The 22,862-nt window shown below is 35.3% G+C and overlaps 1 long non-coding RNA gene across 4 annotated transcripts in view; it reads right to left on the bottom strand.

The window, feature by feature from the left end:
* Positions 1-764: 764 nt before the first annotated feature.
* The window catches only part of LOC139356566 (uncharacterized), a 47,224-nt gene continuing 25,126 nt past the window's right edge, over positions 765-22,862 (bottom strand). The window contains exons 2-6 of one of the 4 annotated variants that reach the window (XR_011608579.1): positions 21,253-21,345; positions 20,471-20,661; positions 16,762-16,991; positions 5,777-5,900; positions 5,418-5,684 (exon numbers count right to left, since the gene is read on the bottom strand). This is a non-coding gene — a long non-coding RNA (uncharacterized lncRNA). Of the gene's footprint in view, positions 986-5,417; positions 5,685-5,724; positions 5,901-16,761; positions 16,992-20,470; positions 20,662-21,252; positions 21,415-22,862 lie in introns of those variants that run through there. The other 3 variants (XR_011608580.1, XR_011608578.1, XR_011608577.1) reach the window with 3 other exon arrangements.

Raw genomic sequence — 22,862 nt, 5'->3', positions numbered from 1 at the left:
CTATAACTATAGTTAACTTCTTTTTTTTTTTATACTTTAAGTTCTAGGGTACATGTTCACAACGTGCAGGTTTGTTACATATGTATACTTGTATACTTGTGCCATGTTGGTGTGCTGCACCCATCAACTCGTCAGCACCCATCAACTCATCATTCACATCAGGTATAACTCCCAATGCCATCTGCCATCCCTCCCCCCTGCCCCCTCCCCATAAGAGGCCCTGGTGTGTGATGTTCCCCTTCCCGAGTCCAACTGATCTCATTGTTCAATTCCCACCTATGAGTGAAAACATGTGGTGTTTGGTTTGCTGTTCTTGTGATAGTTTGCTGAGAATGACGGTTTCCAGCTTGCTCTGTGCTATTGATGTTTTTATAAGTAGGGAAACAAGTGAGAAGAAAATGTATTTTATGTTGGGTAAGTAGACATATTGAGAAGGCAACTTAATGCTTTGTCTACTTTATTCTAATCAGAAAATAAACTATTCCTTCCTTCAAATTTCAGCTCTATGTATAATATGATTAAGAACTCTGTAAAATTCTTCAGCAAGGTTTTCGAAATATTGCCCTAGAACCTTAAGATAGACAGAATAACATCTCCTGAAAGATCCCATACCCTAATCCCCAGAACCTGTGGATATGTAAGGCTACATGGCAAATTACAAGGATAATTAAATTGCAGGTTGAATGAAGGTTGCTAATCAAATAGCCTTAAAACAGAGAGATAGCATGGATTATCCAGGTGCTTACAGGGTTAACACGGGTCCTTACATGTGGAAGAAGGAGACAGAAGAGAAGGTAAAATGAATATGGTATGGGCAGAACTGTACCTGATGTGTCTGACTTTAAAGATGTAGAATGGGGGTCACAAGCTGATGAATGGGGAAACCTTTGGAAATGAATTCTCTCCTAGAACCTCCAGAGAGAGCATGTCCCTGCTGACACCTTGACTTTAAGCCAGTATAATTTCGGAATTCAGATCTCCAAAACTGTAAGAGAATAAGTTTAAATTGTTTTAAGCCGCCAAGTTTGCAGTAAGTTGTAACAGTGGTAATAGAAAGGTAATATAAACTCTCTCTCTCCCAGGTTGGTTTAATATCAGAATTCGACGCTATGTTCTACACATCTAGTCATATCACTGTTCAGATGATTTATTTGCTGGAAAACTTTCTAATAGACTTAATGAAAAGGGGCTCTGCAAATAAAAGTTCATAATAATTTTTCAGTGTTCATTTCCACATTTTCTACAGACATTTCTAGAGATTACCTTTTATGTGCCTACAAGTCAAAATTGAATGTATCTCCAACTAATTTCCCTCAGGCTGCTATTAAACAATTAACAGTCACTTTTTTCACAATAAACATAAGCAGGTTTAATAACTTAACATTTGCTTTATCAAGTCATTTATGTGCCTATATTGAAGGAAATAATAATTGTGATCTTTCAAAAACATAATGCAGAAACAGAAAATGCAAAATCACATTATTAGTGATAATGTATGTGTCCTTTAAATGAAGTCCCACTCTGATTAATAGCTTGGGCCTTTTAGTATGAAAATACTTTTAAACATTGGATGGGTAATTGGAACTAATCCTTCAAGTCCTTTTCCAGCATGCAGTTCCAAAACTCTATGATCCTCTGTTGACGTAGATCAAAGCACAGAATCAGGCTGCTTTCTTAAAATAAAACTTCTTATAAAAATCCTTAAAAGCAAGGCTTCCTTTATTGCATTTGAAGATTTGAAGTTAGCCTTAACAAAATCTCATTTACCTGGCATGCTTGCAGACTTATTTTAAGGATAAAATTTTAAAAAACACACACACACATTCCAAAGTCAGACACAGGAACTGATATAGAAAAGTAATTAGTTAAGCTTTTAAAATATCTGGTTATTTCAAACTTATAATACAATGCTATTGCTTAGCAATTTGATGAATGTAAATTAACAATGGCTTTGTGATTCAGAAATAATATTGTGAGCATTTGTTTATAAAAAAGTATTACTTGCCTCTCCCAGGTATCACCATATAGATATCATTTGAAAACTAAGTTATTTAACCAAAAGTTGAAGGAATCTTATCTGAGGATGTTTCTTGCTCTCAATAAAATTATTTTATTTCTTCTTAGCAATATCTGTTGATTTTTTAACAGTGGTCAAAATATGTTCCTTATTACACATCAATACCTATTTAAAACTATAAAGGAAGGTTTTACATGCTGATCCATGAAGGCCTAGGAACCTCAAGCTCCTTTGTGAGACTGGATTAATTGGGAGTAGAGGCAGATGCATGATACAGGTAACATTCCTATACCCACCATTTTAATCAGGTAGCTCAGCTTTCTCTAGTTTATATGTTGGATTTCACTTTTGGTTGGAAGAAATGTTTGGATAGCAATGTCTTAAAGAACTTCATTGCAATAAAATTCACATTCATACAGAATATATTATATAAAAGCACATTTCAACTCTATCATAGACTGATGGCTATTCCTGGGCACATGGCTACCCAGAACAAAGACTTCATTTCCTATCCTCCCTTGCAAATAGGTGTGGTTGAGTGACTAAGCTGTCACTAGAAAATGTAAATGGAAGTGGTATATAAAATGTTTGGATCATGTCCTTAAACTGCAGGATTGTGCCCCTGATGACCCTATTTTCTTTATCTTACTGTTTGAAAGAGGAATTCTTGGAGCTCTCTCTACTTTGAAACTTTAGGATAAAGATCACATCACCAAATAAATCTGTAGATTACCATAACAGCCGTGAATTACCTAAATTCACACTTTCATGAGAAATAAACTTTCACCATGTTTGAGCTACTGTCATTTTGTGTTTCTATCACATCTATGCAAACCTAAATAAATTACCATCTTACAGGCTTTTATGCTATTCCTGATAAAGACTATTAAGCCTAACTGAATTCTGATAACTAGATACATAAATCAGATCTTTTATCTTTTTCTATTCATTTATGTGTTGACAAAGATAATAGTTATGTAAATAACATAGACATATGTTTGTCTGAAAATTATAGTCCTATAAATGTAAGTAGATTAAAAAAATGTTATGGCTTTCAAAATTTGTATTTGGTAAGATTGAGAGCTATCATCTCAGTTTACAAAAATAATGTATATTTTATAACACTGCTTTCAATTTAATTGCAATCACGAGAATGCTCAGAGATAACAAAATCAACTACCCTGAAGAAAAAATGTCTGAAGAATAAGCATATGTATAGTCCGGCGTTACAATTAGTCTTTTAAGTAACAGTAAACAAATGTTTCTAAAAGCTTTTGAAGTGAAAAACATTTTAATCACTTAAGTCAGAAAACACCATTATCCTGCAGAATCAGTAGAACTGGTAATAACAATAAATTGAATTGTCTTGCTAAATTAGCCAGTGAGTATGAATGTTCATGATTCACTACTCAAAAGTAAACAAACACAAAAATGCCTTTGAAAGAAATTGACTTTCAGTAGTCAGAACAATCAAGTACTAGCACTGTCATTTAAATTAGGAACGTTGAAGAAATTGAAGATGAAACCCAGCAATATAACAGATTTTTACACCAAAGACTGATTTCTGCACCAAAGGCTGGTGAGAGGCACTAGCAGGAATGCAAGAAAAGGGGGATTCTAAACGCAGCAACAAGGATAGAGTCTAGTTATCCTAGGGAAGGAGCTAAGGAAATCAGAAGCAAAGACATTCAAGAAATAGTAATGCAGGAATCAATGGAGATGAAAGTCAAATTGGTTACTCAAGTACAGTTATGACAGGTGAAACTCAAAAAGTCCAGGTGGTAAGATCACTCCAGGTGGCTGGCTAATCATTATCAGAGAGTACTAACAGATGGATCAGGGGTCAGGAGTGAAAAATGCCATTTGTGGTGAAGGCTAGTAGGCAGACATGAGATTCCAGGCAGAAAACATAGTCAGTGAGAGCACAGAGGAATGAGGCAGATCTCAGTCATTAAGAACTTGGGATACAGGAAAAGAATCATGTTTCCCAAGACATTTCTGGAATACCCAAGTTAATATTTGTGATCTATGAGAGGGGTACCCAGTACTTAGTCATGGTGATAATGACAGGAGATAGACAAATTCCAAGGCAGACAGGGGTGGGTCCCTGATAGGGCTCAACCTTCAACCTTCAACCTTCAACCTTCAACCTGAGGACTGAGCTTCCAGTTCCAGACAGAGTCCATTACTGGAGTGAGTACTTCTATCCTGTCTTACCTACTCTCCTCTCTCTCTCTGAATTGGTTCCTTCTGGATGGTGCCTTGTAACCAATTGAATGATGCTTTTTCCAAGACCACCCATGGACCAATCAGCATGAATGCCCCCATTACAAGCTCATAATAACCCTGGACTCAGCCACAGAGAGAGCTACCCATTTCAGGTCACCTGTCACTGTCAAGAACTTTTCTGTCACTCATTAAAATTCTACCCTGCCTTGCTCATTCTCTGGTGTGAAAGGTAAAGGGCACAAAACAGATATACAGTGACTTAAAATTTTTGTGTACCTAAAGATGCATTAAAAATCAGAAAGGAAATATACAGTTTAGTAGCCTAATGGATAGTTATTTTCTTATCTAAATTTTTATGTTATATATGTGTCACTTTTATGCTAAAGGGAATTACTAAATTTATTTTTAAAATAAATACAATTTATGAAACTTTAAAATTTTACATTTAAAGCTTTAAGGAATTTCAGATGCAGAGATTAATAACTAATGAAATTTATAATATCAAAGAAGAAATCATAACTAATATCACCAGCAAAATTATTAGGGTAAATCATATATAAAAGACAGAACTTGGATTAAAAAAAAAAAGTAAGGAAAACTAAAAACAGATCAAAGTAGAAACACTTTCTTTAATCAATCCTTGGCAAAGAGATTTCACCAATCTCTAATGAAAAGAAATTGATATCAAACCCTATATAATAATTATGTACTTTTCTGTATAAAATTATGTACAATTTTACAGTACAATAATGTAGATTTAGTCACCATTACATTTTTTGTTGTCTTCATAAAATTATTAGTTATAAAACCTTTTCTTGGTTAGTTTCAGCTAGATGACTAAATTGAATCAACTATATCACCTTTATAATTAAGATTCTGTTGTCCAAACAGGAAAATTGAAGTAAGCAATTTTCCTTATGGAATATTATTCCATTAAATGTCAACCCAGGATGGATTCGATGCATAATATAAAAAACGCTACTAAGACATCTCTGGAACACTTCAAAGTATATTATCAACCAAAAAATCTTCAAATTTTGGTTTGAAAAAAAAAAAAACCCCTCAAATAGCAACCAGTTGACAGCAAGCATGCTTATAAAGAAATAGAATTCCAGTTACTATTGATAATGCTTGCAGTGCTAAATTCAGTCCTTTCTAGGAGACCCCTGACAGCTGAAGAAAATATGCTAAAAAAAAAGTAAGATCCCCTGTTCTGCCCTGTGAAGACATGCAAATCCATAATGTATTTCTCCTTTTGCTCTCCATGCCGTGGTTGAAGTTCACAATGTTTCCAGCCCTATTAAAATCTATCCTTCTTGGATAACATGCTATTCTTTGATAAGCTGAGATAAGCAATTTACCAGCTCATGCTGAGTTGTAACAGTTACTAATGGGCTGCTTCTCAGGTTGTAGTGTTGCCTTCTGAGATACAAAATTCCTGAACAGTAGAAAAATGAATTATTGGTGAATGATCCAGGCACTGATAAGCAAGAACAATTATTATATTTAGGGAGAAAACTTTGGTTTGACCTCAAAATGCTTCATACACCATTTTAGGTAGGTCTGCCTGTGTTTAAGTGTCTGTCCTTTGTCATCATGAGGGATCAGAAGGATGCATTTTCTCTTGCCTCGCCATTCTGTGGATCAGGATTTGCTGTAGAGAAAACAAACATGATAACAGGCTTCCTTATAATAGGTAAATCTATAAACTCCTTTAGCTTCCCTGAAAATAAATAGGAGAAAATGGAAAAAAAAATATATTTCTGAGTTTTTGTATTTTTTGATAAATGTTCAGTCTTCCCAAAATGTCTTGGAAAGATTAGAAAATAGAAAAAAAGCATATAGCTTGAAAGCTTCAAATCATGGGGATAAAAAAGCTAAACTGATCTAAGGTCATTTGAGGCAGAAAATGCTTTCAATCAGTTTCCTCATCATGTCATCAAATGTGACTTTCCCTTTAGTGACTTATTTACATTCATTATTTTAAACTTAAGTTTCTTAAAATGAAAGGCTTTGGTTTATTTCTAAATAGAAGGTTATGATGAATGAGGTGTTTTATTGTTTTTCTCAAAGTCTTTCAGTCTTCCTAAAAGAGGCCACTTTGTATTTTTATTTGCAAGATTTAATATTAAGCTAGTTTACATAAAATGAATCTTTCACCTACAAGAGCAAATTATTTTCACTCCCTGGCTGTATTTGTTACAGTTTATCTTGTGAAATTAGTGAAATTTGGCAGTAAATGCCAAATTTTAATATATAGTTGACAATAATGGAGTTTTTGACTAGTTTGAGACCAGAACACAAATCAGCTGATTAAGAAGAAATTAACTGATCTCTGGTTCTATTACTAATTTTTTTGACAGCCATTGCCCTAGTCTGGTATGACCTATGTAAATGGAAACATATTTCCAAGATAATCACTCCCTTCTTCTGAGGATGAGGATAATAAGAATGTCAATCTCTTAAGATCGTTTTGAAGATTAAGTAAGAAGAAGCATAAAAAACTTGTGGCACATGTAAAATCTCTTAAAGGTTAGTTATTATTGTCATTAGTAAATAAAAATAAATGGGAAGAAGAAATAAACTATTGATTGGTAAATATGACATTATATTAACAGGTTACAGAAAAAAATATACACACAAACATATCTTTTCTAACAGTCTGAATAGGCCTATATTGGAAAGTGCAAAACAAACAATGGGAAAAAAGCTTTAGTAATTCATTAGAGGTAAGAATGTAATGAGAAAGACAAAGTAGTTTTAATATGCTCAAGTATCCAAGTCCTGATTAATTTTATAACAGATTAATGAAAGAACATTTATATACCATTTAGGAACATTTATATTAAAAGAAATAAAAAATATTAGAACTGTTCCAGTTTCCAAAATCAAGGTGCTAGTAACTACTGGAAATGACAACCTCACTGTTGATACTTAGTAAATTTCTAGAATCAATTGTTAAAGAAATTGTTTGTTTATTAGTATGTGAAAAATAAGATAACCTTCAGGGAGCATGATTGCTTGCTCAAAGTAAGGAACAGTAAAATAATTTTGATATTATTTTATACATTGATTAGAGAAATGTCAGAAAGAAATATATCATCATTTCAATAAAACAGTATGATATGGTTTGACTGTGTCCCCATCCAAATCTCATCTTGAATTGTAACTCCCACAATTCCCATGTGTCATGAGAGGAACCCAGTGGGAGGTAATTGGAACCTTCACTGTTCTTGTGATAGTGAATAATTCTCATGAGATCTGATGGTTTTAAAAAGAGGAATTCCCTGCACAAACTCTTGTTTTGCCTGCTGCCATCCATGTAAGACATGACTTGCTCCCCCTTGCCTTCTGCCATGACTGTGAGGCCTCCCTAGCCATGTGGAGTTGTAAGTCCATTAAACTCTTTTTCCATATAAATTACCCAGTCTCGCGTATGTCTTTATCAGCAGTGTGGAAACAGACTAATACAGTAAATTGGTACCAGTAGAGCAGGGCATTGCTGAAAAGATACCCAAAAATGTGGAAACAACTTTGGAACTGGGTAACAGAAAGAGGTTGGAACAGTTTGGCGGGCTCAAAAGAAGACAGGAAAATGTGGGAAAGTTTGGAACTGCCTAGAGACTTGTTGAATAGCTTAACAAAATTGCTGATAGTGATATGAACAATAAGGTCCAGGCTGAGGTGACCTTAGATGTTGGGAACCGGAGCAAAGGTGACTCTTAGTTAGTGTCCGTTTGTTTCAAATTAAATAAATCTTTTTAGTATTTCTCATAAGGCAGTTCTAATGGCGGATTAACTCACAGCTTTTATTTGTCTGTAAAAGTCTTTATCATAGTTGCACAGCTAAATAACAGCCTTGCTTCATATATTTTCTTAGTTTACAGGGTTTGTTTCCCCCTTTCAGCACTCTGAATATATCATTCCACTCTCTCCTTGTCTGCAAGGTTTCTACTACTCTGATAGTCTTATGACTGTTCCTTTGTATGTGATGAGTTGCTTTTCTCCTGCTTTCAAAATTCTGTTTTTAATTTTTAGAATTGATTATAGTGTGCCTCAGGGAATATCTCTATTTAATTTATTTGTGGTTATTTGGGCCTCATGGATATGGATGCTCTTTTTATTCTCCAGATTTGGGAAGTTGTCTGTCATTACTTTTTAAATAAGCTTTCCTCTCCTTTATCTCTCTCCACTACTTCTGGGACCCTCATAGTTTACATAGTGGTTCATATGATGGTATCTTATAAGTCATATATGCTATCTTCACTTTTTAAATTGTTCTTTTTTTGCTCCTTTGAGTAATTTCAGATGCCTTGTCTTTAAGCTCATTAAATTTTTCTTCTTCTTGATTGAGTTTGCTATAGAAGCTCTATGTATAATTTTTATTTCAGTCATTATATTCTTCTGCTGCAGGATTTCTGATTGCTTTTTAAATAGCTTCTATCTTTTTGTTCAAATTATTTTATGTATTTTTGTGGGGCTTTTCTATTAGTTTCTACCTGTATTCTCTTGTAGTCCACTGAAGGTCTTTAAGAGGATTATTTTGAATTATTTGCCAGGCAGTTTGCGGATCTTCATTTCTTTAGGATCAGTTACTGGTGATTTATTTTGTTCCTTTGGTGATGTCATGTTTCCCCGATTATTCAATTTTTCATGATCATTATGACCTTCTATTGGGTCTGCACATTTGAAGAAGTAGACAACTTTTGCAGTTTTTACAGTTGGCTTTGCAGTGAAAGCCCTTCACCAGTCACTTCATCCATAAATTTTTGGTGGGCCTCTGGTTGGTTTTGTGGGTAAGATTGCTTCTGCAGTCCTTAGGCAGGGTAGCCTGATGTCTTGCGGGGTCAGAGTGGTTGAGCCTGAAGCCTGAGTTGCATGGGCATGCCATGGTTCTGGGTCCATGAAGACCTATCTGGCACCTAGATCTGCAGGGGCTGGCCCAGCATCAGGATCTACCAGTGTACGCCTGGACTCTGGATCTGTTGGAGCCTGTGGCTGTGGGAACTAGCCTACAGCTTGGATCTTCAGGGGCTAGTCTGAAAAATGAGTCTGTGGAGGTTAGCCTGGAGCTAGGTTGGTCTAGAGGCGGGGCTCCAATTGGCATGCCTGAGTCATGGGTACATAGGAGCAGTATTAAAACTTGGGTTTGTGGGGGATGGTCTGAGACTGGAGTCTACTCATGTGGCTCTGGACCCTGGGTCTGCTGGAGCAAGCATTTGTTGGGGCCAGTGTTAAGCCTGGGACCAAAGGGACCAGCCTGGTGTTGGGAGGACACAGAATGTAGAGCTGCAGGGGGCTACCTTGCAGACTAAGTCTGCAGATATCAGCCTGATGCCTGAGCCTATAGAGGCTGTCCTGGAATTTGTGTCTGTAGGTGCCAGCCTGAAGCCTGGGATCAGAGGAGGTGGCCTAGCATTGGGTTTTACTGGGGCACGTCTGATACCAGGGTCCATACCACTTCCCTCCCCTTCTTCAAAGCAGAAGGTATCTCTCTCCATGTTGTGTTGCCTGAGTTTGTGGGGAAGATGATGCACATGATGTGGAACTGTTCTTCCTGCTCTCTTTAATGTGATGTTTCTTATTTCAGTGCTATACCCATATGCCATAATCTCTTCCATGGATTCCTTAGCTCTTGTGAAGGTATGCTCATACATTGTTATTTGTTCAAATTGTTTTCTTGAGGGCATAAATGCTGTAAGGTTTTATTCTGCCATCTTGCTGATGTCACTCTCTCAAAGCTCCATATGAGTATTAGTTAACCATAGATGTAATAAAAATTAATAGCAGAATATAGATAGTAAGAAAGCTAGCACATTAATTTCTGATATGGTTTGGGTCTGTATCCCCACCCAAATCTTATATAGAATTATAATCCTCAATGTTGGAGGTGGGAGGCAGTGGTAGGTGATTGGATCACAGGGGAGGTTTCTGAGGAATCTCAGCACCATCTCTCTAGTGCTGTTCTCCTAATAGAGTTGCCATGAGATCTGGTTGTTTAAAAGTATATAGCATCTCCCTTCTCATTTTCTTTCTCCTGTTCTGGCCATGGGAAGTTCTGCATTTCCCTTCACCTTATTCCATGTTGTAAGTTTCCTGAGGCCTCCTTAGAAGCTGAGCAGATGCCACCATGCTTCCTGTGGGGCCTGCAGAGTCATAAGCCAATTAAACCTGTTTTTGTATATAAATTACCCAGGCTCAGGTATTTCTTTACAGCAGTGAAAGAACTGACTAATACAGTTGCCAAAAATAGAAAATTATGCTTATCATAGGAATAAGTATCCCATTTATTCTATTCCAAATAAACCAAATCAGCTTACAGACTTCTCTTTTTCTCAGTGTGTTTTTTAAAAAGACATTAATAGAAATATGATACTTGTGAGTAGGGCGTTTTGACTTGTTATGAAAAAGAGAAAAATGTAATATATGAATGAGTTGGGCATGTTTAAACAAAAGGAAATTTTTTTAAAATAGCAAGAACTATCTTAAATATTTAAACTATTATCATTTAGGAGTGGCTTTACCATGTGTTGTTTCTAATAGTAAAACTAAAATTAGTAAATGAAGGTCATGTAGTGGTAGATCTCTTGTCAAGATTCAAAGAACAATGGGTTTTTATGATGTATTGAGTTTCATACTATAAAACGAATTCATCTGTAGGATCACAGAATAAAAATAATACTGAGGAAGATAAGTCAACTTCTCTTTAATGTCCAGCCTCAACAAGTACAACTATGTAATAGAGGTTGAGAGATTCTGGAGGCAAACTTCCTGGGTTCATTTTCCATCTTCCATACTCATTTTCAATATAATTTTGTGCCAATTACTTAATATCTTTGTACCTCAATTTCCTTACCTGTAAAATGCAGGTCCCTCAAGCACTATTATAAAATCAAAAATTTTTCAAAGTTAAAACTTTTTTTAAGGTTATAGCAAACTTATTTGACAAAAAGAATGTATCTGAAAAGATATGAGTTACTTATGGCCATATTTTCTCATGTAATGTGAACATTTACAAGTTTCTTCATAGAAATGTTAATGTGTTTGATTATGATGTGCTGCCCCCAGACCCTTCTGGGGGTAATATATGTCTGTAATATATGTACTGTATTATTTTTCTGAATGCTTAAAACCTCTAATTTTTTAAACACATCTGTCCCTAATGATTTCAGCAAAACTGTACACCTGTAATGCCTATGACATAATAAGGTTATATCAATTAAGTATACAGAAAAAAGCCAGGCGCAGGGCCGGGTGCGGTGGCTCAAGCCTGTAATCCCAGCACTTTGGGAGGCCAAGACCGGCGGATCACGAGGTCAGGAGATCGGACCATCCTGGCTAACACGGGGTGAAACCCCGTCTCTACTAAAAAAAAAAAAAAAAAAAAAAAAAAAAAAAAAAAAAACAAAAAAACTAGCGGGGCAAGGTGGCAGGCGCCTGTAGTCCCAGATACTCCGGAGGCTGAGGCAGGAGAATGGCGTAAACCCAGGAGGCGGAGCTTGCAGTGAGCGGAGATCTGGCCACCGCACTCCAGCCTGGGCGGCAGAGCGAGACTCCGTCTCAAAAAAAAGAAAAAAAAGAAAAAAAAGAAACAGCCAGGCGCAGATAAATAGATAAATGCATAACTTATTGTATTAGTCTGTTTTTGTGCTGCTGATAAAGACATACCTGAGACTGGGTAATTTATAAAAAAAAAAAGATTTAATGGACTCACAGTTCCATGTGGCTGAGGAGGCCTCACAATCATAGTAAAAGGCAAAAGTCATGTCTTACATGGCAGCAGACAAGAGAGAATAAGAGACAAGTGAAAGGGAAAACCACATATAAAATCATCAGATCTTATGAGACTTATTAACTACCAAGAGAACAGTATGGGGAAAACTGCTCCCATGAGTCAATTTTCTCCCACCGGGTCCCTCCACAACACAGAGGAATCATGGAAGCTACAATTCAAGATGAGAGTTGGGTGAGGACACAACGAAACCATATCACTTATGTTAGCTACTACCACTACAAAAATTATTTTATTTTCTGTATCCCTTATATTCAGAACAAAGTCATGAAAAGGAAAAATATTATTTCTTTATCACATACAAAAGTGACACCATGCATATTGGTACTTGTAAACTTTTATAACCAAGACTTTTTAGTAGTGCTCTTACAAAAGATTTCAACTTATTAGAAATCTTATAATCTTTAATTTATCATAGTTGGAGAGTGTTAAAAAATTACTTTCGTGGAAAAATTTTAAGCCATCTTCTGTATATAAATAGAACAAAAATGAGAGCATACACTTAAAATGGTTAAACTTTCAAATGCATTTTCATCCAAGACAAAAATTTCTGTGAAATATATTCCTGATTCTTTGCAATTCTAAGAATTTTACTTCTTAGAGAACATGATTTTTGTATGTGTGAAGAGGCCATACTAACTTTCAGAGTAACTATTTTTATACACAGTCCAAGAACTTGTAACTTATAAACTGAGAATCTTAAAGTATGACTTTAAATTCTTACATATCTTTCTCGATAGACCTGGATAGCATCCATTTATTTCACAAGTTTCAAAGAAATATGTACACTCTACACATACTTTTAAATAATTCTGTTCTAGTAGTCCATTTTCTGTTGGTATAAAATAATATCTGGGATTGTGTAATTTATAAAAAAAAAAAAGGTTTATTTAGTTCTACAGGCTGAGAAGTTTGAGGGCATAGCCTTGGCTTCAGGCGAGGGTTGGGCTGTGTCACAATATGGCAGATAAGTCAAAGGGGAACTAGATACCTGCAAAGAGGGAGGAGGGGGAAACAGTAGAGGAAATTTGCTTTGTAACAACCTGCTCTTGTGGGAACTAATTCATTCCTGAGAGAACAAGTCTAATATCCAAGAGCAATAACTTATTACTGAGAGAATGGGAACAAGTCATTCATGAGGTATTTACCCCAATGACCCAAACACTTTCCACTGGGCCCCACTTTCCAACACCACCACACTGGGGGTCAAATTTCAATATGAGCTTTTGTGGGGCCAAACAAACCATATCCAATCACAATATCTGAATACTGTATACTATCAGAGACAAAGAGATTATTGGTCAAGTAGAAAAAATTGAATTCTAAAAAAATAGCCAGCTCAGAATGAGACTGTAGAGTTTAGAGTGGAGGGTTGGATATTACAATGGTAAATTCATGACTATCACATCGTTGATAATTGATCATTGGTGACAGCCATAGAGTTAAATAGCATCATGAAATTGTAGAATATCACTTGCTAAAAAGTCATATTGTTGTGAAGAATGTACATCTTTCTCTATTTTTAATATTTTAATACTTCCTAGAAGATATGAAGAAATAGTAGGAATTACATATTTCTGTCTTATCTTCATTCTCAGTTTAATAACTGGAGGATGATTATGTTCACTGAGTCAGTGAGCCTAGGAGGAAAAGCAGCCTGAGACTTAACAGTAAAATGAAAAGCTGCAGTTTTGTCTGTCAAAACCCAAGTCACTTTATGACATCCAACTGGAGAGTGCTGGTAGAAACCCAATTCTCCTTCATGTTTTCCTTAAAGAGACATAAGTATCAGAATAATACTATTCTGTCCCCCTCAATTACTTCTTCCTCAAACATCTCTCCGTGTGTGGAAAAGCAACTAATCTATTTGCCAAGTTAGAGAGACTTCAGCATCCATTGAGTTAAATTGACAGAGTGGGGCAAAAACAAAACAAAAAAAAGAATTTAGTGAAGATTTCTCTCTTTTCTCTCTTTGTTGTTCCTCTGCTGCATGGAATATGAGAAAGGTCATAGTTTTCTCTTCTAGCCTGAATGTAAGAAGAGGGAGAGACGGGAAGAGGGAGAGAGTATGTGTGTATGCACTGAGGATGATTGGCAGGAAAGTGAAAAAAGGAATGGGAGTTTTGTCACGTTCTCCAACTTAGAAATTACCAAATAGCTCTAATGTAAGACTAATGTTTCATTTTCCTCTCCACATGGATCCTTATTTTGTTTTCTCCCTCTGGATGAAACCCAAAAAGTAATGACCTAGATTATTGCAATAGATTATATAGGATAATAAACTAGATTACTACAATCTCCAAGAAATATATCCAATAGGTGGCTGGAGATACAGGTATATAACCTATGAGAGATAAATGTTTGGTAATTAGCAAAGAAAGGGTCATTGAAGCCACAGGATTGAATAGGAGATCATTTAAGGAGTGTGAGTTAAGGAAGAGAAGACTTCTGAGACTGAAGTTGAAAACTATAGATGACAAAGAAAAAGACAACTTGTTCATGATGGTGAAGTGAAACATATGCGGGAAGAAATTCAAAAGGTTCTGGGAATCAAAGTCAAAGTATTTCAAGAAAGAGAGTCCTCAAAGGCATCAAATGCTGCACAGGCCAGATGAGAACACTTACCCTGTGGCAAAGGCAGAATAATGCATTTTATTCAGACTGACTTGGTGGTGAGTGTTTTATTTATTTACAGCACAAATCCCAGCTTCAGAAGAAAATGGGTTACACATTTGCCTGGGTATGTACTGACTAAATAAAGAGAAAGGCTTTTTAGAAGCTTCTTCTAAGTATGAATTACAGAGTTTCCCGTGGAAAGAAAGAAAGAACCAGGCAAGAAATCTTTATTCAGTAAAAAAGATGGCTTTTGTTTGGTGGCGAAGTAATAACAAACAATGGCATCAAATAGGATCTGTAGGAATTGATCTAACATTTAAATACTCGGAGAAAAACTATAAATACTTAACAAGAAAATGAAGATAGGAGACAATTAAAAGTATTGTTACTACTACCATATTATTGTTATGCCCATAAGTTTCCAGGCCTAAAAATTTGTGATACTACATAAGAATCTTTTGTTTTCCTCACTTATAACTATTTATATATTTAATTATATATGTAATAAATATATATTTAATTTTATATATTATATATATTGATATAATATATTATAAATAATATATAATATATAATATATTTAATATATACTATATATACTTAAATACATATAATTTTATATGTAAATATGTTTAATATATATTAATTTTTAATATATTTAATAAATAAGAGCTTAGTGTACTTCTTTGTAATGGACCTGTATAGATAAAAAAGATTTCTTTGTACCTTCAGGCATTTAGTATTTTTGTAGATGAGAAACTAAATATACAAATCAACAATGGCCAATCCGTATATAAAAATAGAACTCTGACCCTCCATCTGCAGTAACCAACCCAGAAAACAAACTGCTTACCTATAATAACCTGCTTGGGATGCCAACCTACTATATGTAAGTCAGACTTCTAAGGAATCAGACCACTATTCAATGTAAATGGTCCAGGAAGCCAAATGATAACCTTGTAACAAGTGGCCCCAAATGCCCTGGACTTGATTAATAATTGATGACTTCCCCAATGTTTGCATGACTTTAGGACCATCTAGAGGCATCCAAATATGTTCTCCAAGCCAATCACATAGGATGCCTCACTTCTAGTTTATCCCACCTATGGCTTTTCCACACCAACACCCCTAATCAGGGCACACCTGAAGGCTTTCCTTTTCCCACTATAAAACATTCCTATTCCTTTGTCTGCCTTTGAGTCTGTACCAAACACTAGTGATGGTGGCTGACTCCATTGCTATAGCAAGCTCAGAATAGCCTTTGCTTGTTCTCATTTGCTCCCACTCTGGTAAGACTAAAATATAAATCTTTGATCTGATGATTTATTGAATGCCATTTATTAGTAAACTTTTCCAATAAAGGGGCTGTTGTTAAATCAGTTTTTCTAGGCAAACAAACGTATACAATTTAGCCTCCTCACTATACACTTATTATTTTCTTTTATCCTCAGACAGCGCTTTTATTCCGCAAGCAACCATTTAAGCCTTGTCCTGAGTGCAACAAGAATACTGGCCAGAGGTGCTTGCAGTTGCAGCATTTACCTAGAGATAAGTTTGCCATGAAATATCTTGCTTTTATTATTATTTTCACGTTCCTCTGGTATATAAACTTTGGAAACAAAAGACATCATTCTGTTTATAGCATTCTGTGTTTATTAGTGGTCTGTCCATTTACAAAAATATAATAATTCTCAGTTGCTGAAAGTGTCAAATCCTAAAAAATGTAGCATGCCTACATATCAACATCATTCTCAAACAGTTGTTGGCTGAAGATTCATTTGATAAATCTAATTTTTCCAAAACAAACAATTGTGATGATTTAGATGATTCTGATGTTAGTTCTGTTTAGAAATAACTCCAAGAACACTTTTTATATTTTATTTTCACATTGAAAATCAGTCATATTTGCCTCGGCCTTGAAGAGTAGGTTTATGTAAAATTAAATGAGTGCTGGCAGCAAGCTGTACTTTTTTTTTTCTAAATGGGAAAGTGGCTAAATTAAAACATATCTATTTTTAATTATTATCTTGCAAAATATAGTACAAAAAGCAAATATTGTTTCAGTGAAATCCTTTTAAATTTAGACAAATTGTATTTATCATCTTACCTTGCATTTATCCCTTTTATGGGTTCCAAATGACCAGACAATTTTATTGAATCTCACATTACATTTCCATGTGCACATCTTACTATTTCTCTATTTTCACAATTATTTTTCTTTTTCTTTTTTCTCCTTTTTAGGGATGAAATTGCCTTTAACTTCTTTACCTGGCAAAAACGACATGTCCTTCAAGGTGCAATTCACATACCACCTTGTTCATGAAAACTTCACGGTCACTAACAAAAAAAAAAAAAAAAAAAAAAAAAGATTTATAGTTTTCCTGAACTTCTATAATGCTGGTTTCTCTTATAAAATATTTCCTTCTCTTGAAATTATTATTCTTGGCTTTCACCTATTACTTGGAGCTCTTTGAGGGCTGTATCGCTATTAAGTGCCTAAAATATAAAGATAAATTAGGCAACCCACTAGTCTTTGAGGCACTCACACTCTAATGAGGATATGTATGTGTGTTCTGTATAATTAACAATATTATGATATGATGAGTTCTAAAGGCTCACAGAGAGGAATAATGAATCCTACCTGGCAGGAGTTTGAATATGCTTTAAAGAGAAGATAAATGTAGGCATCCTGCCCTGTGTACAATCTTCCTAGCCCTGCATCCTTTCCTTCCCATCAAGAGGTGGCCCTGAAGATATGTTTGAGTAAATATCTATGCTTCTCCTAGCCAAGGCTGATCCTACAGGAGAAGCTTGGCCCAAGCTAGAGGAATTAGACAATTTTTTAAAAAAGTACTTTGAAAATAAAAATTCTAAACCATTCTGTTATTAACTAAATTGAAAGAATACAAATCCTGTGGTAGCTATTTTCCATCATGTACATGAAAAAAAAAAAAGAACCCAGTTTCAGAGAGAGAGAAGAATGAAGACTACACTGAAGGAAAGATAATATAATGACATTTAGCTTCACAGAAAGAGACAAGGAGAGTGAGAAAAAGAGTTTTGATTCCAGGCTATTTTCCAATTCCTGAATCTAGTCCTCCTGAGGCTTGACTGTAGTTCTCGCCCTTAGGTTCTGTTTGATAGCCTTGTGTGTCCTTCCATTAAATTCACAGTTTTTATAAAATTTAGCTTAAGGTGATCTCTGGTACTGCATCCAAACAATGTCTGACTAAGACAGCTATGTAATAAAGGGTAAATAACAATTTGACAGATATATAAAGGGAAAGGGCAGGACACTCCAACAAAAGGAAAAATGACCAAAGATATGGAAATGTGAAGTTTATGTTTGAGAATTATCAAGTAGATCAAAATAGTTAAAACATGTGATGACTGACAGCATTGTTGAAGCCTCATTAAAAATACACTTAAACATCTTACTAACGAACTTGGACATTATCCCAATGGCAGTGGAAAAGAGAATGTGGAAACATTTCAACACAGATGTTAATAAAAAAGGCTGCAATTAAAATAGATTAGGCTCCCTGACAGTCACTGTGCAGCCTCAGATGACTTTCTTCCTCTTTATTTTCTTCCTCCAATTAATGATAGTAATAATAGGCAATACTGGTAGCTAATATTTATTTAGTACTTACTTTGTGCCAGACAACCTAGTAATTATTTTATATGTACTATCTGATTTTCTTATAGGATCCCTGAGCTAGAGACTATTATTATCCTCATTGTACAGTTAAGAACAATGAAATACAGAGAAATTAAATAACTTGTCTTATGCAACTAGCAGGAAGATCGTATTTAGAGTGTATCCAAGATAAAACTTTGGTTTAGTTTCAGGTTTTGTGTTTTTATCCAACCTTGTTTCTTCCTTTTATATATTCCTTGTTTTTCACTGTTATTATAAAATTAAACCAAAAACATTAAATATCAAAAGCTCTACTTAAATTGTTGATTAAAAGTCTTAATCTGTACTGAGAACATCTGTATTGAATACTTGCCAGTGGTGTTTTTAGCTGCAGTATTTACCTAGAGATAACTGGTGACAGGAAGCCACACACAAACACACACACACAGAGGAACAAACACCCCCCCCCCACCACCACACACACACACACACACTTTAGTCTCTAATAGGGATTTATACATGTAATCTCTGCAAATAATCCTTTCATGCAAGATGTTTACAAATGTCAGGCTCTCTTTTCTTTTAACCAAATTTTGTATCATCAAAGCCACATCCTCATTTTGCAAAACTAGAACCAGTTTTGAGCAGTTTCTAAGCATTTCTGAGAAATATATCTGTATCCAGTTTCCAAGGCCCTAAAAAGTCTATTGTCTTGCATTTAGTACTCTTTTATGACCTGGATGGTTTTGACAGTGAGTGGTCTGATGACTACAATTATATATTCATTTTCTCCAACAATAATAGCTGTAAAACATAAAAAAAAAACTTGCTGCTAGTCATAAATTTTATTCCTCTGACCCCTCTTGACCTGCATATATAATTGACATAAAAATCCTCACAACCAATTGAGTAGTAGATAGGGCATTGCACCCAGTAGAGTCTTACCTTCATAGCTAGGCTGCAACTTATAGAAACAACAGTAGAAGTTGATCCTTTGCACCAACTGTGGTTAGTATTGCCTAGAATATAGTCCTGTACTAAATATCAGAGCTTAAACAGAAGTAAGGTTATTTTGTTACCAAATTGTATTTCTTGCAAAACTGGTTTCATGTTACCAAGTTGACTCCTTCTCTAGGTCTTCCTTGGTGATCCCTAGACTATTCAGTTCAACTGTGATATAGAATAGGTGGACATTCAGAATTAATGTGAAGTTATCACATCAATAGCCTTTACTAGCTTCATCATCCCTTTCAATGTAACATACAGGATTGCAGGAATTTTGAATTCAATCCATGAAGCTACTAATAGTATCCATTGCCTAATTGTAGTATAGATCATCAAAGGAACCTAAGTCTGAGAAAGGCTCTTTCTGGCACCTCCACCCAAAAGCCCATGCCTATAATCAATAGATGTAATCAATGGGAACAAAATGGTTCTATATAGTATTTATAAAACTTATCTCAAGGTTCAATCCTATATTAACCTACTTATTTCTGTCTCCCTAATAAATGAGTCCACCCAGACCCTGCCTAAAAGTCTCACCCATTCAAATACATTGAATACTTAACTATATTGTCAGATAATCCCTATGTACTATGGCAGTGCTAGTTTATAGAAGGAACAATTGAATAGCCCATTTTATTAACACATTTAGCCATAGGTGTTGGGTTATATGTCATGAAAATTTAAGGTACTTCTTTTACACCCAGTTTTATACTGCCTTACTAGTGAAATGAATATTCTGTTTGGAAGAAGTGTGAGTTCTACATCTTTATTGTTTTAATTGTTCTCAACAATATTCCCCATTTCTATATCTTCTTTTTCTGTAATCCTTTGTGGTGATAACTGGGGTGGCATGACCTAGTCTGAATCCTAAATGGAGAAGACCTTCTGTCTTCTGTATCAGTCAGAGCCCAGTGAGGAAACAAACTACACTAGGTATTTGTATAGAAAAAATTTAATATATAAAAATGCAATAATTAGGATTCATTTTCAACAGAGTAACTGAAAAGGAAAAATAACAGTGAATTATCAGGGGGATAGCAGTGGTAGGAAGCAGCAATCATCCCTAAGGCTGAAGAAACAAAGGCAGAAGTTTAAGATTAATAAAACTTAAAAGTGAGGATGAGGAGACCTGCAGATTTAAAACACAGAGCTTTGAGGATGGTGTGCTCACCTGGTGCTGGTTTCTCTAAACACCAGAAGGTATTTAGAGGAGGGGGCCCAAGCAACTTTGACTCAGACCTCTGAAGAAGGAGTGCCTGTAAACTTACTCCGAAGGTAGTTCTTCAAATAAAAGAAGATTTGCAAATTAGATGCCTCTGCTGCTATGAGAAGGAATTGTACTCCTGGAGTGAAAAATCGTTACTAAAATGAAACACACAGGAAAAGAAAGCAGTCATGAAGCAGACAAATGGACAGAGAGGAGCAAGTTTCTTCTTCTAGGCTTTCAATGTCTCTCTAGCACACTCCATCAACAAAGCCTAAAGAATACCAGCTACAAAAGTAGAATTGTGGTGTATAGAGATTGAGCCCTAATAAAATAGAGTATGGAACAGTGTGTTTGAAGCTCAGAGACAATAGCTTCATAAATGACACCACTGTTCCCTTGGGCTACTCTTCTCCTGGCCCTATGAGTTTCATACTGGTTAAATTTACACTGGTCCCTATTTCTGTTAACAAATAAAGCACAGTTTAATGCACTTAAGGATTCAGGAATATTAAGAAGAAAATGGTTGATTATTGGTGCTGGTTGCCTGAGTGGTAATTAGGTATGTATTAATCAGGGTTCCCCAGAGAGACAGAACCAGTAGAAATGGCTCATACATATTTACATATGTGTATATGCATTTATTATATATAGATGATAAATATATTAGTAATATATATGTAATATACATATTAGTTTTTTATATATATATTTTTTTAAGAGGGGATTTATTAGGAAAATTGGCTCACATGATTATGGAGGCTGAGAAGTCCCATGACAGGCTGTCTGCAAGCTGGAGACCCTGGGAAGTCAGTAGCATGGCTCAGTCCAAGTCCAAAGGCCTAAGAACCCAGGAGGACACTGTTGTAAGTTCCAGAGTCCAAAGGTCAAAGAGTCTGAAGTTTTGATATCTAAAGGTAGGAGAAGAAGAGTGTATCCCAGATCCAAGTGGGGGAGGGGGAAGAGAGAGAGAGAGAGAAAGAGAGAGAGAAAGAGAGAGAGAGAGAGAGACCGGGACCAATTTACTTTTCCTTTGTTTTTGTTCTATCTAAGCCTCCAGCCATTGGATGGTGCCTGTCTACATTGAGGAAGGATCTTCCACACTTGGTCCACTCAAACTCTTAAGATTATTTCATCTGGAAACACTCTCACAAGCATACTAAAAAATAATGCTTTACCCGTTCTCTAGGTATGCCTTAATATAGTCAAGTTTACACCTAAAATTAACCATCACAAAGTATAAGCTCTTCATAAGGTATGTGTGCATGTGTATATGTGTATATATGTGTGTGTGTATATGTGTATATACACACACACACATATATATGTAAGAGTATGTATATATGGTTTGAAATATGATTGATATATAAATGGTTTGCCCCATACCTCTTAAATTCATTCAGCCATCTATGAGTTCATCTATGAGGAATATATAAAAATATCAAGCTGCCAATTCCACATCTGAGGATCACATTGATGGGATTTCTCATGCTCATTTTGAAATCAGACATGATTGGAACATTTGTCTATAATTAATTACCCCCAAATAGACATACAACAACCAGTCATGTCCACTTGCTTTACCACAGTATGAGTCACTGGTTACAACTCTTGTGTTGGTGTACCCCAAGCAAACAGTATCTGTGTGATGCTCATCAGTCATAGCTAGGCAAACTACATGCATTTCAGCCTCTTACCATGACCATTCTTATATTGTTTCACTCTGTTACGAGTTTTGGTCAGCTACAGTAGAGCATCTTTTCAGTGGTAGCCACCAAAATACTTGGCATTATCACCAGTACATCAAGCTCTGTTGTTTTATTCTTTAACAACTTTGTTAGAACAGTGAGATTGCAGACAATCTAATCCTAAAATGAGCAAAAAAATGAAAAAAAATCTAAATAGCTAAAACACATGAAAATATGATATACTTTCTTACTCACCAAGGAAATGCTATAAAGCAATCTCACTTCACATGCACCAGAATGACTACAATTCTTTTTAAAAGCTAAGGATACCATGTATTGGGGGATGTGGAACAATTAAAATGTTCCTACTCTGTTGGTGGGAGTATAAGTTTGTACAACAAATTTGGGAAATTAGGTTTGTCAGAACCTACTAAAGTTAACCACATGTATGTCCTATGACCCAGAGTGCCACATGTAGTTATATCTGACAGAGTTGTGTGTATGTACAAAAAGATGTACAAGAAAGTTTAGCAGAACTATGAATAATAGACAAAAACTAAAAACAATGTGAATGTGTATTAACTCTGAAATAAATTATAGTCTTTCACAAAAAATACAACCTTGAAAATACATTGCAATTATACCTAATGGCATAAATCAATATCATAAAG

Source organism: Macaca nemestrina, chromosome 10, assembly GCF_043159975.1.
Source record: "Macaca nemestrina isolate mMacNem1 chromosome 10, mMacNem.hap1, whole genome shotgun sequence".
Classification (NCBI taxonomy): domain Eukaryota; kingdom Metazoa; phylum Chordata; class Mammalia; order Primates; family Cercopithecidae; genus Macaca; species Macaca nemestrina.
The sequence above is the reverse complement of the archived record's forward strand: the minus strand, read 5'-3'. Positions and strand labels throughout refer to the sequence as shown.